Source organism: Salvelinus alpinus, chromosome 32, assembly GCF_045679555.1.
Source record: "Salvelinus alpinus chromosome 32, SLU_Salpinus.1, whole genome shotgun sequence".
Taxonomy (NCBI): Eukaryota; Metazoa; Chordata; class Actinopteri; order Salmoniformes; family Salmonidae; genus Salvelinus; species Salvelinus alpinus.
The window spans coordinates 27,419,984-27,441,761 of NC_092117.1; the positions used below are offsets into that span (position 1 = coordinate 27,419,984).

The 21,778-nt window shown below is 42.7% G+C and overlaps 1 protein-coding gene across 2 annotated transcripts in view; it reads left to right on the forward strand.

Annotated features, from left to right (window-relative positions):
* LOC139562564 (voltage-gated delayed rectifier potassium channel KCNH1-like) overlaps positions 1 to 21,778 on the forward strand; it is a 96,405-nt gene that overhangs the window by 54,581 nt on the left and 20,046 nt on the right. The gene's annotated exons all lie outside the window — the stretch shown is intronic.

Consider the following 21,778-nt stretch of genomic DNA (forward strand, 5'->3'; position numbering starts at 1 on the left):
ATTGCTTTTGTTTAGGATGTGTCAGCGCATTTTTATGTTTTGTAATAAAAAAGATACAGGAAGATAAGTGTTTCCAATGACATCATCGGTGTGCGTTGTGTGATTTTTAACCAATTATGAGTTGGCATTGCCTGCTAATTGTCTACTAATTGGTTGAGGATGTCATTGGAAACACTTATCTTTTTTACCACAAAACATAGAAACGTGCCATTTTCACATATGTTGATGTTGGGGTGGTGCTGGAGATGATGAATGTGAAGTAGATTTTTTTTTAAATTTCCCTTTAAATATTTTCAATTTGACTGTCATTATTTCTATATAACCTACACGTTCTTGTTCTGAACTTCTAACGTGGGTGAGATACATTGCATTCAGAACGTTTTCAGACCCCTTGACTTTTTCCTCATTTTGTTACGTTACAGCCTAATTCTAAAATGGATTAAATAAAACATTTCCCCTTCATCAATCTACACACAATACCCCATATTGACAAAGCAAGAAATGTTTGCAAATTTGTAAAAAATAAAAAAACGGAAATATCACATTTACATAAGTATTCAGACCCTTTACTCAGTATTTTGTTGAAGCACCTTTGGCAATGATTACAGCCTTGAGTCTCTTGGGTATGACGCTACAAGCTTGGCACGCCTGTATTTGAGGAGTTTCTCCCATTCTTCTCTGCAGATCCTCTCAAGCTCTGTCAGGTTGCATGGGGAGCGATGCTGAACAGCTATTTTCAGGTCTTTTCAGAGGTGTTCAATCCAGTTCAAGTCCAGGCTCTGGCTGAGCCACTCAAGGACATTCAGAGACTTGTCCCGAAGCCACTCCTGCATTGTCTTGGCTGTGTGCTTAGGGTCGTTGTCCTGTTGGAAGGTGAACCTTCACCCCAGGTCCCGAGTGCTCTGGAACAGGTTTTCATAAATAATCTTTCTGTACTTTGCTCCGTTCATCTTTCCCTCAATTCTGACTACTCTCCCAGTCCCTGCCACTGAAAACCATCCCCACAGCATGAGGCTGTCACCACCATGCTTCACCATAGGGATGGTGCCTGGTTTCCTCCGGAATAACGCTTGGCATTCAGGCCAAAGAGTTCAATCTTGGTTTCATCAGACCTGAGAATCTTATTTCTCATTGTCTGAGATTCCTTTATGTCTTTTGGCAAACTCCAAGCGGGCTGTTATGTGCCTTTTACTGAGGAGTGGCTTCCATCTGGCCACTCTACCACAAAGACCTGATTGGTGGAGTACTGCAGAGATGGTTGTCCTTCTTTAAGGTTCTCCCAACTCCATAGAGGAACTCTGTCAGAGTGGCCATGGGTCATCTCCCTGACCAAGGCCTTTCTCCCCCGATTGCTCAGTTTTGCCGGGTGGCCAGCTCCAGGAAGAGTCTTGGTGGTTCCAAACGTCTTCCATTTAAGAATGATGGAGGCCGCTGTGTTCTTGGGGACCTTCAATGCTGCAGAAATGTTTTGGTACCCTTCCCCAGATCTGTGCCTCGACAGAGTCCTGTCTCAGAGCTCTATGGACAATTCCTTCGACCTCATGGCTTGGTTTTTGCTGTGACATGTACTGTCAACTGTGGGACCTTATATAGGCAGGTGTGTGCCTTTCCAAATCACGTCCAATCAATTGAATTTACCACAGATGGACTCCAATCAAGTTGTAGAAACATCTCAAGGATGATCAATGGAAACAGGATGCACCTGAGCTCAATTTTGATTCTCATAGCAAAGGATCTGAATACTTTTGGAAATATGGTATTTCTGTTTTTTATTTTTAATACATTTTCAAAAAAAATCTAAACCTGGTTCCGCTTTGTCATTATGGGGTATTGTGTGTAGATTGCTGAGGATTTTATTTTACATTTAAACTATTTTAGAATAATGCTGGTATGTAACAAAATGTGGAAAAAGTCAAGGGGTCTGAATACTTTCAGAATGCACTAAGGATAGGTGTGGTTTCGTGACAAGGGCCACTTGGTGTCTTTCATATATCTCTTATTTTTATTTTATTTATAATTTAATGTAATATTTTGTTCTTGTCTATAATCTTTTGTACTTTGTCATGTACTTGTACGTTTTATGTGGAACCCAGGGAGAGTAACTTCTGCGTGTGCAGTAGCTGATGGGGATCCTAATAAACTAAATCGTAAGAGCAGCAGCCCTCTAATTTAACAGCTCCTACGTAGTTACACCGTAGACACCAACTAAACAAATGCAATATATGCTATGCTATGTTTTTCGGCTAACCCGAGTAACCACTGATCTAATGAATCCTGACCTAAGCTTCTGATCTAATCAATATCATCTCATTGTAACAAGAAGAAAAGAGAGAAAAGTCAATAGCAGATTACAACTTGGTATTTTGAAGTCCATATCACTTTTATATTAGCAGTATCAGCATAAACTCTTTGATTTTCAGTTATAGACGAAATGCATGCCGATCCCCTTCTAGATTATTTTTCTTTGGAATTAATGAATCATTAAGGGATGATTCTGAGATCTTAGATGATAGATTGTATGATGGTGGATCAGATCAGATGAGATCAGATGTACAAAGCTTACTTATGATGGTATTGTGACAGGATGTACCAGGGCTGCAGCAGAGGTGTGTCTGTCTGTGTCCTACTCTGCACTGTGATGTGTGATCTTCTCTCTGAGCATGATGTGAGAGCTTTGATATTTGGTATTTTATTAGGATCCCCATTAGCTGTTGCGATAGCAGCAGCTACTCTTCCTGGGGTCCACACAAAACATGAAACATGACATAATACAGAACATTAATAGACAAGAACAGCTCAAGGACAGTACTACGTACATTTTAAACGCCTACCTACAGTATCAATGCATAGAGTATCTAGGTCAAATAGGGGAGAGGCGTTGTGCCGTGAGATGTTGCTTATCTGTTTTTTGAAACCAGGTTTGCTGTTCATTTGAGCAATATGAGATGGAACGGAGTTCCATGCAATCATGGCTCTATATAATACTGTGTTTTCTTGAATTTGTTCTGGATTTGGGGACTGAAAAGACCCCTGGTGGCATGTCTGGTGGTGTGTGTCAGTGCTGTGTGTAAGCGACTATGCAAACAATTAGGATTTTTCAACACATTTAATGTTTCTTATAAAAATAAGTGATGCAGTCAGTCTCTCCTCAACTCATAGCCAAGATAAACTGGCATGCATAGTATTTATATTAGCCCTCTGATTACAGTGAAGAGCAAGATGTGCCGCTCTATTCTGGGCCAGCTGCAGCTTAACTAGGTACTTCTTTGCAGCACTTGACCATATGACTGGAAAATAATCAAGATAAGATAAAACTAGAGCCTGCAGGATTTGCTTTGTGGTGTCAAAAAAGCAGACCATATTCACAACCACTGAATCAATATGTTTTGACCATGACAGTTTACAATCCAACGTAACACAAAGTAATTTAGTCTCCTCAAGTTGCTCAACAGCTGATGTTACTTTGTGAACTGAGCACAGGCTCACCACTTAACCACAGCTTTGTGCTGTACTGTGGGATAGATAGCTTACTCATCGCTGCAAAACGCTGGCTATCAAGGCGCTCTTGGATCTCAGCCTGGCATGGCTCAATCAATACACCAATGACTGATTTAGGGGAGCGGGAGAAAGGGAAAGGGAAAGGGAGGAAGGGAGAAATGGAAAGGTTGTAAGAACCATTTGGATAGTTGGAAATGTGGGCAGATTATTTACAAATATTCTCATTTTATAATTATCACTACTACATTTCTAGATGATAATGTTAATGATAATGATACATGCCTGTGATTAAACCTTTGTTCATGTAAGACTTTAAAATTTTGCATATCAATCAAAAAGCCACATTGATACATGTTTACGTCGATAAGGTATGGTGAAAACAATGTTAACTCAACACAGTTTTGGCTGATGAGCTGGATAGATGCTTGAACTACAGTACCAGTCAAAAGTTTGGACACATCTACTCATTCAAGGGTTTTCTTTATTTTCACTATTTTCTACATTGTAGAATAATAGTGTAGACATCAAAATTATGAAATAACACATATGGAATCATGTAGTAACCCCAAAAATGTTAAATAAATCAAAATATATTTATATTCTTTGAAGTAGCCACCCTTTGCCTTGATGACAGTCTTGGCAGTCTCTCAACCAGCTTCATGAGGTAGTCACCTGGAATGCTCTTTCAACAGTCTTGAAGGATTTCCCACATATGCTGAGCACTTGTTGGTTGTTTTTCCATCACTCTGCGGTCCAACTCATCCCAAACCATCTCAATTGGGTTGAGGTCTGGGGATTGTGGTAGCTATGTCATCTGATGCAGAAGGAACTGGATCGTCTCGCTGTGGTTTCCTGACACATGTAGGTTGATGGGGGTGGTATTGTGGGTGACCCGGCCTATAGAGTTCACGTCCAGTGCTCTAACGTCCATGGAAATAGAGAGGGGCTGAGTGGGGATATCCATAGCGGAAGCCAGGGTAGCGTCCATAAAGCTCTCAACAGCCCCAGAGTAGATGAGTACCCGGAGAGATTTCGATTGGTTCCCCCACAGCAACATGGCATGAAAAGGGATGCGAGTAAAGGGAGAGGAAAGTTATCCGTATGACCCACCAGAGTACTCGCTCCTACCGGTGAGCCTGGTCTTTTAGTGGACAGGTGGTGAGGAAATGACCCGTAGTCCCGCAATACAGGCAACTCTTAGTGTGAAGCCTGTCTAGCCATTCAGCTGGAGACAGCCTAGCTCTGCCTATTTGCATAGGCTTGGGAAGAGGTGAATCGGCAGTCTTCGGAGACTCGTGGAAACTCGGGTAGCCTCGTGTTCTCTTGGCAACAGAGCCGTCGGGGACTTCTGGGATGCCTCGGAGGCGATGTGGAATCCTTGGACGGGCGAGTGAAGTCGAATCTCCTCTCCTTCCTTCGTTCTCGTAGTCGCCGATCGATTCGAATGGTCAAGGCGATGAGCAAGTCGAGATCCGTCGGTAGTTCCTGGGCTGAAAACTTGTCCTTTACTTCCTCCGATACTCCATGCTGGAACATGTCGATTGCTTCTGGGTTCCAGGCACTCTCAGCCGCCAACGTGCGAAAATCCACTGCGTATTCTGCCACACTACGGTAGTCTTGACGTAGCTGGAGCAGCTTACGAGCAGCCTCTCTACCGGACAACGGCGAATCAAACACCTTCCGAACTTCCTCCACAAACTCCTCCAGACTGAGGCAGACGGCGGATTGCTGCTCCCACACCGCCGGACATCAGCGTTATGATGTACGCTATCCTCGAGCGGTCCAAGGGGAACGAAGAAGGCTGCAGCTCGAAAATGAGGGAGCACTCGGAGAGAAGCTCGGCAGGATCTGGAATCTCCAGCATAGCGCTTCGGAGGAGGTAAGCGGGGTTCTCGGGACACTGAGGTAGGCTGGGAAATTACGGGTGTGATCCGCTGCCCAGTGGGGAATCCGCGGAATTGCTCCAGCAAAGTATGGAATGCCTGGTTATGGCATTCTGTCAGGGTATGGAGTCCCTTCATAAGACCTTGAAGTAACTCCTTGTGTCTTCCAATGGTGTCTCCTTGCAGGGAGACAGTATTGTGGAGCTGGTGTGAGTCTGAGTCTGCTGGGTCAGTCATGGCCAGTTCGTACTATCAGGTTTCAGGTATGACCCAGATGCAGACAGTGTCGAAGTAACAAAAGTTTTTATTTCTAGTACATGGGCAGGCAAACAACAGGTCAAGGGCAGGCAGAGGTCAGTAATCCAGAAAGGGTGCAACAGGGACAGAACGGCAGGCAGTCTCAGGGTCAGGGCAGGCAGGGTTCAATAATCCAGAGAGGTGTGGCAAGGTATAGAACGGCAGGCAGGCTCAGGGTCAAAGCAGGCAGAAAGGTCAAAACCGGGAAAGTCTAGAAAACAAGAACAGACCGGAGCAAGGGGACAAACGCTGGTAGGTTTCACAAAACAAAACAAACTGGCAAAAGACAAACATAGAACACAGGTATAAATACACTGGGGATAATGCGGAAGATGGGTGACACCTGGAGGAGGGTGGAAACGAGCACAAAGACGGGTGAAACAGATCAGGGTGTGACAGAATAAGTAGGTGTGTCCAAACTTTGGACTGGTACTGTACATTGATGCAAACTGCCTGATCAGCAGGCTAATGTCTAGGAAATGCTGTGTCTTTGTAAGCCATACATCAGCACCTAACATTTTAGCCTAAATATTCCTCTAGGTTATGGGTTTGATATATTGATTGATGGAACAATCTACAGAATACACTACAGCTGTTACGCATTGGTGCCTTTCAGGCAATTCAGATTGTTAGAGGATCTCTTCACTGAGGAATGTTTTTTTTTAATGATTTGTGTTTTTATTTTGTAATGTAATTCTGTGTAATTTTTTGGGGGTCTGAATGCAGTACTCCCTTGAAAAATAAACATTGGTCTCATTGGAACTCTCCCTGCCTAAAGAAAGGTTAACAAAAAATATTATGGAAGAGTCAGTCAGACAAAAAGTGTAATTGGTGTTATTCAATTTAAATGAAGGAAAATTTCATGTTGAGTAAAATTATGAATCATATCACTTCATCAGTAAATAATATAAGGGTTAATAACCTTAGATTTGAGCATATGTGGCTATTATTTAAGAAAATCCTCAATTACCTCAAATGTGTCATTACTGTTACCGTCATTGGTGTTACAACTCCTACTGGTGGCACAATGTAATCATAATGGTAAAAAAGATAAAACATGATTAAGCTGCTATATTAGTTGATTTAAAATACATTTAAATAAACAAAACATTTTGAAAAGTGAAGTTTGCCCATGCCCAAATACCACTGCAATTCATGAATGAACCAGCTACAACCAAACATGTAATGTGTTTATTTAATTAAGGACAAGTTTGTAAGCTACAGTCGCAATGCAAACACGCAATACTGAATTGCAAGCAGGTGTTGGAGCTACATATAGTGTAGAATACATATAATGTACTGAAATCACAGGATAAGGGATTTTTGTAAACTCACTCATGGAGAAGGCAGTACACAGACTTAAGTATTAATAACAATAGTTATGATAAATATAGTGATTTTCCCATATGCTCAAAGCACTTTACATTGTGTAGGGTAAACTTATCCCATTTGATCTACTGCCACACCACATCAGTCAACGACACGTACTTCAGCTGGCCAGCTCTACACTGTCAGTGTAAAACCATGCTGAGATTACAGTGTTTGTGTGTCTGTGATAGAGTGCATGCGTGTGGATGTGTGTGTACATTTGTGCTTGCATTTGTGTGACCGCGCATAAGCCCTGATTCTGCTGTAAATGACCTCCTCATGTGAGTCAATGCAGATAAGACAACCATACACAGACAATGGGATGCTGCAGCTATCTATGGCAGTGGAGGTTGCTGAGGGGAGGACGGCTCATAATAATGGCATGGAGACCACGTCTTTTGATGCCATTCCATTTGCTCCGTTCCAGCCATTATTATGAGCCATCCTCCCCTCAGCAGCCTTCACTGATCTACGGTGTCTTTGCGACCATCCGGCCTCTCCAAGGGCTCAGGTGGGATAGGAGATAATCAATCTGTTCTTGCACTCCATAGCTATAACTCTCTGTAATAGGACACAGATCCAGAGGAGACACCAATGGGGGCTCTACCCCTGTAACGTGGCCCACTGAGAATTCCACAAAATAATCTATGTCAAAAGTAATGCCCTTACAGGTCAATTAGGTCCCTAGAGTGGCGCTGTAATGAGGATTGGTATTAACTTGACGGGGTCCATGATGTTATCTGACAGATCTGTTGATCATCTGTCTCTTGTTTACTAGTTAATATGATCACTACCATGTCTTTTAAGGTAGGTTTACAGGCCTTTGGTGTGTGGGTGTGTGTGTGTGTGTGTGTGTGTGTGTGTGTGTGTGTGTGTGTGTGTGTGTGTGTGTGTGTGTGTGTGGTGTAAAGGGTGAGTGATTACATACCAGTGTAACAGAGGTTAGAAAATGTTACTTGGCACGCTTCACCTGGTTCTCTCTCAGGAGCCAATCAGTGAGCAGATTGAGTGGAATGTCCTTTTGATTGGTCACATAATGCAGCACCACTGACTGTGATGCCCCATCCTGCGCCAGGTGACCTAAATCCATTGCTAACATACCTAACAAAACCTCCAAACACCACTCAGTTTAAAATCCACTGACAACACAGATCCATGTTCCGTCTGAAGCCGCCATGACCAGTTTACGCCATAGTGGCCTATTGTGACGTTCATTAATATCAACCTATTGGCCCCTGAGATGCCAAACACCATTGGGGGAAAGTGGTGCATGGGCCACGTTTGTTTTAGAGATTAGCTGAGATTGTAAAACTCAAGGTCTCTAGAGCTTACCTCATCTGCTTTGTTGAAACCCAATACTTTGATGACCATGGAACGTTTTGGTTCCAGAACGTATTAGCTTACCTGAGGCTTCCTCCACATAGCTAGCGCTTACCGTAGCACTCTGAGTGAAGCGTCGGGGGACTTCCCTCTGCTTACTATGTCATTCGTATGGTATTTTGGGGCGGCAGGTAGCCTAGTGGTTAGAGCGTTGGGCCAGTAACCGGAAGGTTGCTATATCGAATCCCCGAGCTGACAAGGTAAAAATCTGTCATTCTGCCCCTGAACAAGGCAGTTAACCCACTGTTTCTAGGCTGTCTTCGTAAATAAGAATTTGATCTTAACTGACTTGCCTAATTAAATAAAAAAATAAACATATAGTGCTTTTGCGTGCTGACTTATTACAACTCTTATCCTGGAAGCAAATTGTTGTTTCAATATATTGAGTATAGTAGACTTTTTGGAATGTATGTGATCTGCTTCAACACAAAGCAGTAAACTGGAAATTCGCAGCAGTGTGTTTACAGCCTAATGCTTAGAGAATTGAAGAGTGGACCATTAAGGCAGGTAGCTTTAGTTTGGTTTCCTGGTGCTGCTCATTGCTGCTAATTCAATAGCCTTAGTATAAATTCAAAATCCAGCCACTACAGATAATTGATAACATGGCCTATAAATCAGTCAGATCTAAAACGAAAGAAAGAACAGACTGACTGCACTTAGTATGTCAGTTGTCTCCATAGAGAACTATTTAGTATTTATATCTCAATCTATGAACAGTATTGTGCTATTGAGACACACTAGGAAGGGTTGGTGCATTGGGTTGTGTCTGTCCACAGTAAATGCTACAATACTGATGATCCCTGGCAGGCTGAACTTACCCCTCAGACCCAGACTTGGCCTCACCCTTCCTCCTCCTCATCCCCTCCTCCTCACCCGTCTGTCCATTCCTGCCTCATCAGCACCAAACTCTGCTGAGCCTATGCCCTGATCTCTGCTGATCTCGTCCTTTCTGCTCACTAAACATCCCAAGAGCGACCACCTTACCCTTCAAAGGACCTTACCCTACCAAGGAGATCTATAAAACAAAGTTTGTCGTCTCTGTGACCTGTAAAACAAAGTTTACTTTCTCTGTTGTTAACAGAGCTTTTCCTACGAGGGCAGTGTAATGAGCTTACAAAATCCCGCCATTTGTCAGCAAAACGTCCTCTCATCCATATGAAACACCACTATGTGGATTGAGACTTTAGACATGATCCCAAGGAAACGAAAGGATGGCAGATAAGGAGGTACGGAAAGGAAGAGGGAGGATAGGGCATTAGAGAAGGGAAATAGGGGAGACTGGAATGGAGAGAAGAGTTGCTGTATGAGAAACCAAGTGGCGGGCTGCTGTTTTATTGTTTCCTCAGAATTAAGGAGTGGGCCTTTTTAAAGAGTGGCAAAGTGCTATAGAGGAAGAGAATTGGGAGAATAGAACACAAGGGGAAGACTGGAATGGAGACTTGCTGTAGATGGGAGTGAAGGGGAAGGATTTGAGTGGCGAGAACATGTTGATTCTGAGTTGTAGTGACAGTCTCTGTCTCCCACCATCTGCAGCAGTGTGTTTAATGGCTGGTCTCCGGGCAGATTTATAGACCTTAACTAAACTCTGGTGATTTATTGAGACAGACCTCCTCCTTCCTAACAACATCAATCTCACCTAGGAGCTAGGGTTGTACAGACGTATCAGAAACATGTCTTTCTACCAGACCATTTCCTGTCCATGGGTGCGGCAGGGACTGAAGAGCATTTACAGAATGGTGCATGCTGGGTAATGGGAGTTAGAGGACAAAGTAGTGAGAGAGGATATCACACATCATTCAAATAAATCTGTTTAATATATAATAATACTACAATAATATAGTAATATGTATCTTCATGGGATATTACTTTAGTAGAGTAGAATATCTGACTTTGTGAGAGTAGGAAAAAGTTATATGGTAATAATACAGTGGCTTGCGAAAGTATTCACCCCCTTGGCATTTTTCCTATTTTGTTGCCTTACAACCTGTAATTAAAATATATTTTGGGGGGGTTTGTATCATTTGATTTACACAACATGCCTACCACTTTAAAGATGCACATTTTTTTTGGTGTGAAACAAACAAGAAATAAGACCAAAAAAAACAGAACTTGAACGTGCATAACTATACTTTGTAGAGCCACCTTTTGCAGCAATTACAGCTGCAAGTCTCTTGGGGTATGTCTCTAAAGGCTTGGCACATCTAGCCTGGGATTTTTGCCCATTCTTCAAGGCAAAACTGCTCCAGCTCCTTCAAGTTGGATGGGTTCCGCTGGTGTACAGGAATATTTAAGTCATACCACAGATTCTCAATTGTATTGAGGTCTGGGCTTTGACCAGACCATTCCAAGACATTTAAATGTTTCCCCTTAAACCACTCAAGTGTTGCTTTAGCAGTATGCTTAGGGTCATTGTCCTGCTGGAAGGTGAACCTCCGTCCCAGTCTCAAATCTCTGGAAGACTGAAATAGGTTTCCCTCAAGAATTTCCCTGTATTTAGCGGCATCTGTCATTCCTTCAATTCTGACCAGTTTCCCAGTCCCTGCCGATGAAAAACATCCTCACAGCATGATGCTGCCACCACCATGCTTCACTGTGGGGATGATGTTCTCGTGGTGATGAGAGGTGTTGGGTTTGCGCCAGACATAGAGTTTTCCTTGATGGCCAAAAAGCTACATTTTAGTTTCATCTGACCAGAGTACCTTCTTCCATATGTTTGGGGAGTCTCCCACATGCCTTTTGCCAGACATGCCAAACGTGTTTGCTTATTCTTTTCTTTAAGCAATGGCTTTTTTCTGGCCACTCTTCTGTAAAGCCCAGCTCTATGGAGTGTACGGCTTAAAGTGGTCCTATGGACAGATACTCCAATCTCCGCTGTGGAGCTTTGCAGCTCCTTCAGGGTTATCTTTGGTCTCTTTGTTGCCTCTCTGATTAATACCCTCCTTGCCTGGTCCGTGGTTTTGGTGTGCGGCCCTCTCTTGGCAGGTTTGTTGTGATGCCATATTCTTTCAATTTTTTAATAATGGATTTAATGGTGCTCCGTGGGATGTTCAAAGTTTCTGATATTTTTTTATAACCCAACTCTGATCTGTACTTCTCCACAACTTTGTCCCTGACCTGTTTGGAGAGCTCCTTGGTCTTCATAGTTCCGCTTGCTTGGTGGTGCCCCTTGCTTAGTGGTGTTGCAGACAGATTCTGGGGCCTTTCAAAACAGGTGTGTGTGTATATACTGAGATCATGTGACAGATCATGTGACACTTAGATTGCACACAGGTGGACTTTATTTAACTAATTATGTGACTTCTGAAGGTAATTGGTTGCACCAGATCTTATTTAGGGAACTTCATAGCAAAGGGGTTAAATACATATGCACGCACCACTTTTCCGTTTTACATTTTTAATAAACAAGTTATTTTTTTCACTTCACCAATTTGGACTATTTTGTGTTTGTCCATTACATGAAATCCAAATAAAAATCGATTTAAATTACAGGTTGTAATGCAACAAAATAGGAAATAGGGGTGAATACTTGCACTGTACTGATCACCTTAGATTTATCAGCTACATTAGAATGTGTCAAGGGAGCCTCCCGGGTGGCGTAGTGGTCTAGGGCACTGCATCGCAGCGCCCTAGACCAGAGTCTCTGGGTTCGCGCCCAGGCTCTGTCGCAGCCGGCCGCGACCGGGGGGTCCGTGGGGCGATGCACAATTGGCCTAGCGTCGCCCCGGTTTAGTGAGGGTTTGGCCGGTAGGGATATCCTTGTCTCATTGTGCTCCAGCGACTCCTGTGGTGGGCCGGGCACAGTGCGCGCTAACCAAGGGGGGAGGGTGCACGGTGTTTCCTCCGACACATTGGTGCGGCTGGCTTCCGGGTTGGAGGCGCGCTGTGTTAAGAAGCAGTGTGGCTTGGTTGGGTTGTGCTTCGGAGGACGCATGACTTTCGACCTTCGTCTCTCCCGAGCTCGTACGGGAGTTGTAGCGATGAGACAAGATAGTAATTACTAGCGATTGGATACCACGAATATTGGGGAGAAAATGGGGTAAAATTTCAAAAAATAAAAATAAAGAATGAGGCAAGGGTCAGCAAAGGATTCATGTTTTTTTTCCAGGGCTGTGCAGTCTAATGGAAAAGACCATTACATTGAAATATGTTAGTTGTGACTATTATAGTTGCATTATAGTTACACCAGTGTCTTTTATGCAACCCAGGTTTGTGGAACGACCATTAAATCCGAGAAGCGTGATTCATTTTAATCAAAGTGGATGATGATGAATAATCTGTCATTATATCATATGGTTATGGGTGTGTGCGTGACCTGTATGAGCAATGATGAGCATATGTTGAACGCTCAGCGTTGTCCTCTGGCATAAGGGCTATTCATCACCAACCTGTTGTGTGTCATTGATTGGAGAGACAACCAGCAGCAGCATCCAATTCCTCAGAGATATGTTACTAATTATGATAAATAACTGTTGTTATAAGGAAAAATGTATTGGAAGACGGTAACTCTGGTATGCACACACATTTTCTGTATTATGAGTGCTTGATTTTATTTACAATGCTTCAGGACATAATCAAATCAAATTTCAAATCAAATTGTATTTACCATGAAATGCTTACTTACAAGCCCTTAACCAACAATGCAGTTCAAGACATATATACAAGACAAAATATTGACTAAACTAAAGTGTTCTTTAATTATTTAAAAAATTAAAAAATTAAAACGATTACAACCATATTACAACCTGCGCCCACGAATTGAAATGCCACCAATGGAACTGACATGATTTTATATTCTATATGTCAGAGAGGCATATTTGTTCTACATAGCATATTTCTATCTGAACGTTCCAAAATGTTGCGTCCTGCTGAATGCGCCTCAGATTTGCCGGATGGGGGCTGATGTAATCATTGCGATAGAACCAAGAAAATGCATAATAGTATAACATTGCTCTATTATATAGTCAGGTGAAATCAGTTGAAAATGTCAGGCTATCTATAATGATAGAGCTAATGTTATTAATGGATTCCAAATTGCAGATCGGAATGCTTTTAAGCTGACAAATAAAACACACTTCAACAATCAGAGAAATAATATTTAGCATTTTACATAATATAACAAAGTCCATTACAGTTGCGTGAGAGCATTTTGCATTTCCACATAATATTATAAATACGTTATATTATATCAGTTTACACTTATTCATTGTAAAAGTCTTTATTTTGAGTCTTTCTGAGAGAGAGAGATCATTTAAGATAGGGTTTTAGCTTATACAGCACCTTTCTCAGGCCCAAAGTTAAGGACTTATTTAATGGAGAGAAAGACGCAGATATTCATAAATAGGAATCTCTTTGGGATCCAGGAACTTGGAAGAGACGGTCATTTTTATCCTTCGATTGAAATGTTATTATTTTATGCTTTTGATTAAAGAAGTCCCGCAATGGGACGGAATCCCTGCTGTACCTTTCAGATGTTTCTCCTTCAACAGTAGAGAAACACAATCTGCACATGGAAGCAGATTTAGGCTTGCTGATGTTTGAGTGAGGAGAAGATCTGTTTATTTCAGAAACCACACAGTCATCCTGACCTGCTAAAAAAACAAGATGAAGATGGAAATTCAAATAATACAAATCTATGATTTCTCAATGAACAGGAAAGCAATAATGTTTTCCAAAATACAGTGCATTCCGAAAGTATTCAGACCCCTTGACTTTTTCCACATTTTGTTATGTTGCAGCCTTATTCTAAAATGCATTAAATAGTTTTTTTTACCCCTCATCAATCTACACACAATACCCCATGAAACTGAAATATGACATTTACATAAGTATTCAGACCCTTTACTCAGTGCATTGTTGAAGCACCTTTGCCAGCGATTACACCCTCAAGTCTTCTTGGGTATGACGCCACAAGCTTGGCACACCTGTATTTTGGGAGTTTCTCACATTCTTCTTTGCGGATCCTCTCTGTCAGGTTGGATTGGGAGCGTTACTGCACAGCTATTTTCAGGTCTCTTCCGAGATGTTCGATTGGGTTCAAGTCCGGGCTCTGGCTGGGCCACTCAAGGACATTCAGAGACTTGTCCCAAAGCCACCCCTGCGTTGTCTTTGCTGTGCGCTTAGGGTCGTTGTCCTGTTGGAAGGTGAACCTTCGCCCCAGTCTGAAAACCTGCTCCAAGGCGCTCAGGACTTCATCATGGATCTCTCTGTACTTTGCTCCGTTCATCTTTCCTTTGATCCTCACTAGACTCCCAGTCCCTGCCGCTGAAAAACATCCCCACAGCATGATGCTACCTCTACCATGCTTCACCGTAGGGATGGTACCAGGTTTCCTCCAGAAGTGACGCTTGGCATTCAAGCCATAGAGTTCAGTCTTGGTTTCATCAGACCAGAGAATCTTGTTTCTCATGGTCTGAGAGTCTTTAGGTGCCTTTTGGCAAACTCCAAGCGGGCTGTCATGTGCCTTTTACTGAGGAGTGGCTTCTGCCTGGCCACTCTACCATAAAGGCCTGATTGGTGGAGTGCTGCAGAGATTGTTGTCCTTCTGGAAGGTTCTCCCATCTCCACAGAGGAACTCTGGAGCTCTGTCAGAGTGACCATGGGGTTCTTGGTCACCTCCCTGACCAAGGCCCTTCTCCCCCGATTGCTGTTTGGACGGGCGGCCAGCTCTAGGAAGAGTCTTGGTGGTCCCAAACTTCTTCCGTTTAAGAACGGTGGAGGCCAATTGTTCTTGGGGACCTTCAATGCTGCAGAAATGTTTTGGTACCCTTCCTCAGATCTGTGCCTCGACACAATTCTGTCTCTAAGCTCTACGGACAATTCCTTCGATCTCATGGTTTGGTTTTTTCTCTGACATGCACTGTCTACTGTGGGACCTTATATAGACAGGTGTGTGCCTTTCCAAATCATGTCCAATCAATTTAATTCACCACAGGTATACTCCAACGAAGTTGTAGAAACATCTCAAGGATGATCAATAGAAACAGGATGCAACTGAGCTCAATGTCGAGTCTCATAGCAAAGGGTCTGAATATAATGTAAATAAGGTATTTCTGTTGTTTTATTTTTAATACATTTGCAAAAATTACTAAAACCCTGTTTTTGCTTTGTCATTATGGGGTATTGTGTGTAGATTGATGAGCGTTAACAAAAGGGGAAGGGGTCTGAATACTTTCTGAATGCACTGTATATAACATTCTGAGAAATGTATTGAATTATAGAGAGTTGGGAAGGAGCTGTGTGAGTGAACAGGAGTGTGAGGCTCCACATGAGGTAAACTACCAGGGTGGCAGAAGGAAATAGGAGTTTAATATGATAATCCTGTGTGTGTGTGTGTGTGTGTGTGTGTGTGTGTGTGTGTGTGTGTGTGTGTGTGTGTGTGTGTGTGTGTGTGTGTGTGTGTGTGTGTGTGTGTGTGTGTGTGTGTGTGTGTGTGTGGCAGGCTATGGAGGAGGAGGAGAGCTTCAATAACGGTTCAATGCAGGAAGCAATTTACAATCAGCAGCAGTGTTTGGGGCAAAGGGAACCGAAGCAAAATGCCCAATTCTGAGGAGACTAAAAAGGAGGGCAATATGTGTAAATCGATCTTGGTCCACTGTCACAGTTATAGTGAAAACTAATGAATCGTAGTAATGAAAAGTACACCCTTCCACAATGAGGGTGGTGAATGAAATTTACGGTTGCAATATTGTCACCTAGCCATCTTCCCCAGTGGGCAAAACTGGTTGCATCAACATCATTACAACCCGATTTCAACCTATAAATGGGTTGCAATGACATTCAACCAGATTTACCACACTCCATGAGCTCAAATGCTTTAATACCATCGTTTAAGCAGCCAATCTGTCTTCATCAGGGTATAGTAACTGGTTGTAATGACATCAATTCAAATTAAAAAAGAAAGTCGAACACTCGTCTCTCCTTGATGTGGATTGATGTCATTCAACCAGCTTTGCCCGCTGGGTTCCTCCTTTTATTTAACCCTAGGTTGGATTTCTGCAATAATGAATGGCAGATTTCTGTTCTGTTCTGCCTTTGGGGAAATCAAAGGACCACACTTTAAATGACGTGAACAACATGTCACTGTAAAGACAGCTTAATGACGAAGGGTTGGTGTGAAATATCACAGAAGCAGAGTTTTGACTTCTGTGCGAGTGGACTCCTAAATGGCACACTATTCCCAATATAGTGCACTACTTTTGACCAGGGCCCATAGAGCTATAGTGAATATGGTACCATTTGGGACGCCGGCTGTGTAAGATACAGAGGACATTTGAGAGGATCAGTTGTGCAGTCGATCGCAAAAGCACACACTCTGCCACTGCCTTCCCTTGCCCTCACGCTAATGCTAGCGCTAATCCCATTCTGGTCCAGGCAGGAACACTCAGCATCTTCACTCTCGCCTCAGCATCTTCAACGCGGGCTTGGAGTGCTACACTCTTCTTGGGTTCTTCGGCTGTCCCCATTGGAGAAACCTTTTTAGTTCCAGGTAGGACCCTTTTTGGGTTCCATGTAGGACCCTCTGTGGAAAGGGTTCTACTTGGAACCAAAAATGGTTCTTCAAAAGGTTCTCCTATAGGGACAGCCTTATAACCCTTTTAGGTTCTAGATGGAACCTCTAAGAGTGTAGCATGTGGAGCGGGCGGGTTTCTGGTGAGGGGAGTGGCCATTCAGATGTCAGGGTAGATAGAATGAGGATTTCTGGTGAGGGGAGTGGTCATTTCGATGTCAGGGTGGATGGTATGAGGATTTCTGGTGAGGGGAGTGGTCATTTCGATGTCAGGGTGGATAGAATGAGGGTTTCTGGTGAGGGGAGTGGCCATTTCGATGTCAGGGTGGATAGAATGAGGGTTTCTGGTGAGGGGAGTGGTCATTTCGATGTCAGGGTGGATGGTATGAGGGTTTCTGGTGAGGGGAGTGGTCATTTCGATGTCAGGGTGGATAGAATGAGGATTTCTGGTGAGGGGAGTGGCTATTCAGATGTCAGGGTGGATAGTATGAGGGTTTCTGGTGAGGGGAGTGGTCATTTCGATGTCAGGGTGGATGGTATGAGGGTTTCTGGTGAGGGGAGTGGCTATTCAGATGTCAGGGTGGATAGAATGAGGGTTTCTGGTGAGGGGAGTGGTCATTTCGATGTCAGGGTGGATAGAATGAGGGTTTCTGGTGAGGGGAGTGGCTATTCAGATGTCAGGGTGGATAGTATGAGGATGTCTGGTGAGGGGAGTGGTCATTTCGATGTCAGGGTGGATAGAATGAGGGTTTCTGGTGAGGGGAGTGGTCATTTTGATGTCAGGGTGGATAGAATGAGGGTTTCTGGTGAGGGGAGTGGTCATTTCGATGTCAGGGTGGATGGTATGAGGGTTTCTGGTGAGGGGAGTGGAGTGGAGTGGCCATTCAGATGTCAGGGTGGATGGTATGAGGGTTTCTGGTGAGGGGAGTGGAGTGGAGTGGCCATTCAGATGTCAGGTTGGATGGTATGAGGGAGATAAAAAGGGCAGGGGGTGTTAGATTGAGTTGAGAGGGGCTTAGTGGTTCATTGTGTGTGTGTGTGCGTGTGTGTGTGCTCCCACAGGGCGTGCTGGGTGGGGGGTTGAAGTTGTGGTTGATGGGTACTGTGGTCTGGGTAGGGAGCACACTGCTCTCGCTATACTGTTGTCAGCATGAGTGGTAGAGAGCCAAAGGCCATGCTAAAGAATAAACCAAACAAAATACTGCACACAGGCAGAGCGAGTGAGAAAGAGAGGGAGAGGGAGAGGGAGAGGGAGAGAGACAGAATCGACTTCTATGGCTCTGTTAGGACAAACGAGGGAGTAGAAGAGAGAAAGAGACGCCAATGTTGGGATCACACTTGAATACATTATATATACAATATATTGTATGTCTCATTTGGTTTAATTCCAACAGATTGGTATGGTATAAGTTAAAACTCTTATCTGGTACAGTTTTTTCATTTGTATCATCCTTTGCGTTGTAACAGCATTCAGAGAAAAGACGGATGCATTAGTGTCACACATCAATGCATATCATACGTCTAATGAGCCTCTGAAGACGACATGAATACACTACAGCATCAACCTACTTTGTGTTTTGTTATGGCTGAGTGGACCCAGATGCTGATGGCAAGTCTTAGAAGAAGTAAAACCCTGTTGTCATCGCCATGGATACAATAAAGTGGTGAGTCGTCCATGCCCATTGATCTATCGAAGAGAATCAAAATGACACTGCTTGCTTTGCCTTTAGGGGTCTTCTGCTACACATTCAAATGACTTGGGTGCAGTATTACTCTGAAAAGACTGTCTTTCAGTTTCAAATTGTGAAAGTGAATTATAAATAGCAATGATAAGCTAACAGATAAAGCACTTTTTTTTATACAACTTTTAATAAAAAGTTTGGTAGCATATATACGTATATATATATTAAATGACCATGGCTGTTGTTTTGTCTTATGCAGACTGGATTTGCTCTGCGTCAGCTTGAGTGGTTCATGAGGCAGAAGGCTATGTTAGCATAGCGTCCCCATGAGAAAGTAAGGCTTGAGCCATAGGCGAGTTATGAACTTTCAGACCGCGCCATGGGAGTTCCTTACTGACTGAGCACATGTCTGTCCCAAAAATACACAAGCACAAATACGCACACCAACACTGTCCGTGCATGTGTGTGTGTTACCATGTCTGTGTACCCGGTCTCTGTCTTTTATCTAAAGATAAAAGTGCAACACTAACACCTCAATACCTCAGGCCACAATTTCTTTTTTTACACAACACTCGTCTTGACTGCTCTGGACACAGCAAGACATGTCTTGACTGCTCTGCACACAGCAAGGCACTGGTTCCTCCCTCGAGGTGAAATGGAATATTAAAGCAAACAAACAAAGCAGAAAGCAACAATGAAGAGAGTTAGATAACTATGGTACAGTCAGTGGCGACCCATCAATCAGGGCAGGTGGGGCCGAGCCCCACATTTTTAGCAACAAATGGGGCTTGCCTGTTTTGCATGTTATTTTGGCATTAATACGTGTCACATATCAGTTTGCAAACAATGTAAAAATATATATAATTGAGTTAATAAAGCCACATACGCTCCCGAGTGGCGCAGCGCTCTAAGGCACTGCATCTCAGTGCTAGAGGCGTCACTACAGATACCCTGGTTCGAATCCAGGCTGTATCACAAACGACCGTGATTGGGAGTCCCATAGGGCGGTGCACAATTGGCCCAGCGTGATCCGGTGTAGGCCATCATTGTAAATAAGATTTTGTTCTTAACTGACTTGCCTAGTTAAATAAAATTAAAAAATACCAACATGGTCTCTTTTTTGTTTTCTTCAGTAAGGCAGCTCCAAAATGCAGGTGTTTCAGTCTAGCCAGCAGCAAGCCAGCAGAAAATACGGAGCGTTGCGCCGTGATTGGCTCAGTGTTCTGCCACTCATGGGGACACTACGTGACCGCCAAGTCTAAGGGTAGCGGTGATCATCATGAATCAAGTCGACAATCTACTTTTTAATCCTTGTCATATGAAGAGAAATAATGAAGAGACATTATAGATAAAACGTATCGTTGCTCATCGGCCATTGGACATAAACATTACACAACAAGTTGGAAATCGCAAATTCAACAATGAGTGGTTTGGAAGGAATCAGTGGCTAACTGCAAGCATTGAAAAGCAATCATTAGTCTGCTATTCAGTGGAGTGGCTGTGTGGTGCCAAGTCTTAAGATTAAGGGTCTGTTTTCCTAGGTTAAAATGATAAACATTCAACATTGGCCATTCTGGCAGTGAAGCATGATTTGTGCCGCGCTCAAAACAACTGTTAACTCAGAACTGCAAAATCTGACAAGTGAGTTCAAGACAACTGGGAAATGTAAAAATGAGCTACGACTGGGGAAAATTAGTTTTGAACTCTGATACTAGAGGTTGACCGATTTGTGATTTTTCAACGACGATACTGATACCGATTATTGGAGGACCAAAAAAAGCCATTACCGATTAATCGGACGATTTTTATATATATTTGTAATAATGACAATTACAACAATACTGAAAGAACAATGAACCCTTTTATTTTAACTTAATATAATACATAAATAAAATCTATTTAGTGTCAAATAAATAATGCAAAAACAGTGTTGGAGAAGAAAGTAAAAGTGCAATTTGTGCCATGTAAAAAAGCTAACGTTTTAAGTTCCTTGCTCAGAACATGAGAACATATGTAAGCTGGTAATTCAATATTTCCAGTTCTTCAATATTCCCAGTTAAGAAGTTTTAGGTTGTAGTTATTATAGGAATTATGACGCGTCAACTATTTCTATTCTCAAAATACCATTTGTATTTCATATACCTTGACTATTGGATGTTCTTATAGGCACTTGAGTATTGCCAGCCTAATCTCGGGAGTTGATAGGCTTGAAGTCATAAACAGCGCTGTGCTTCAAGCATTGCTAAGAGCTGCTCGCAAACGCAAGAAAGTGCTGTTTGAATGAATGCTTACAAGCCTGCTGCTGCCTACCAGGGGTGGCAGGGTAGCCTAGTGGTTAGAGCGTTGGACTAGTAACCGAAAGGTTGCAAGTTCAAATCCCTGAGCTGACAAGGTACAAATCTGTCGTTCTGCCCCTGAACAGGCAGTTAACCCACTGTTCCTAGGCCGTCATTGAAAAATAAGAATTTGTTCTTAACTGACTTGCCTAGTTAAATATAAAAAAATAAAAAAGGTAAAAATGTTTAAGTCGCTCTGGATAAGAGCGTCTGCTAAATGACTTAAATGTAAATGTACCACCGCTCAGTCAGACTGCTCTATCAAATATCAAATCATAGACCTATTTATAATAAACACACAGAAATACGAGCATTTGGTCATTAATATGGTCAAATCCGTAAACTATCATTTCGAAAACAAAACGTTTATTCTTTCAGTGAAATACCTAACAGTTCCATATTTTATCGAACGGGTGGCAACCCTAAGTCTAAATATTGCTGTTACATTGCACAACCTTCAACGTTATGTCATAATTATGTAAAATTCTGGTAAATTAATTATGGTCTTTGTTAGGAAGAAACACAGTTTGCAACGAGCCAGGCGGCCCAAACTGTTGCATATACCCCGATTCTGCTTACACTGAACGCAAGAGAAGTGACACAATTTCCCTAGTTAATATTACCTGCTAACATGCATTTATTTTAACTAAATATGCAGGTTTAAAAGATATACTTCTGTTTATTGATTTTAAGAAAGGCATTGATGTTTAGGTACATTTGTGCAACGAATGTGCTTTTTTCGCAAATGCGCTTTTGTTAAATCATAACCCGTTTGGCGAAGTTGAAGTAGGTTGTGATTCGATGATAAATTAACAGCCACCGCATTGA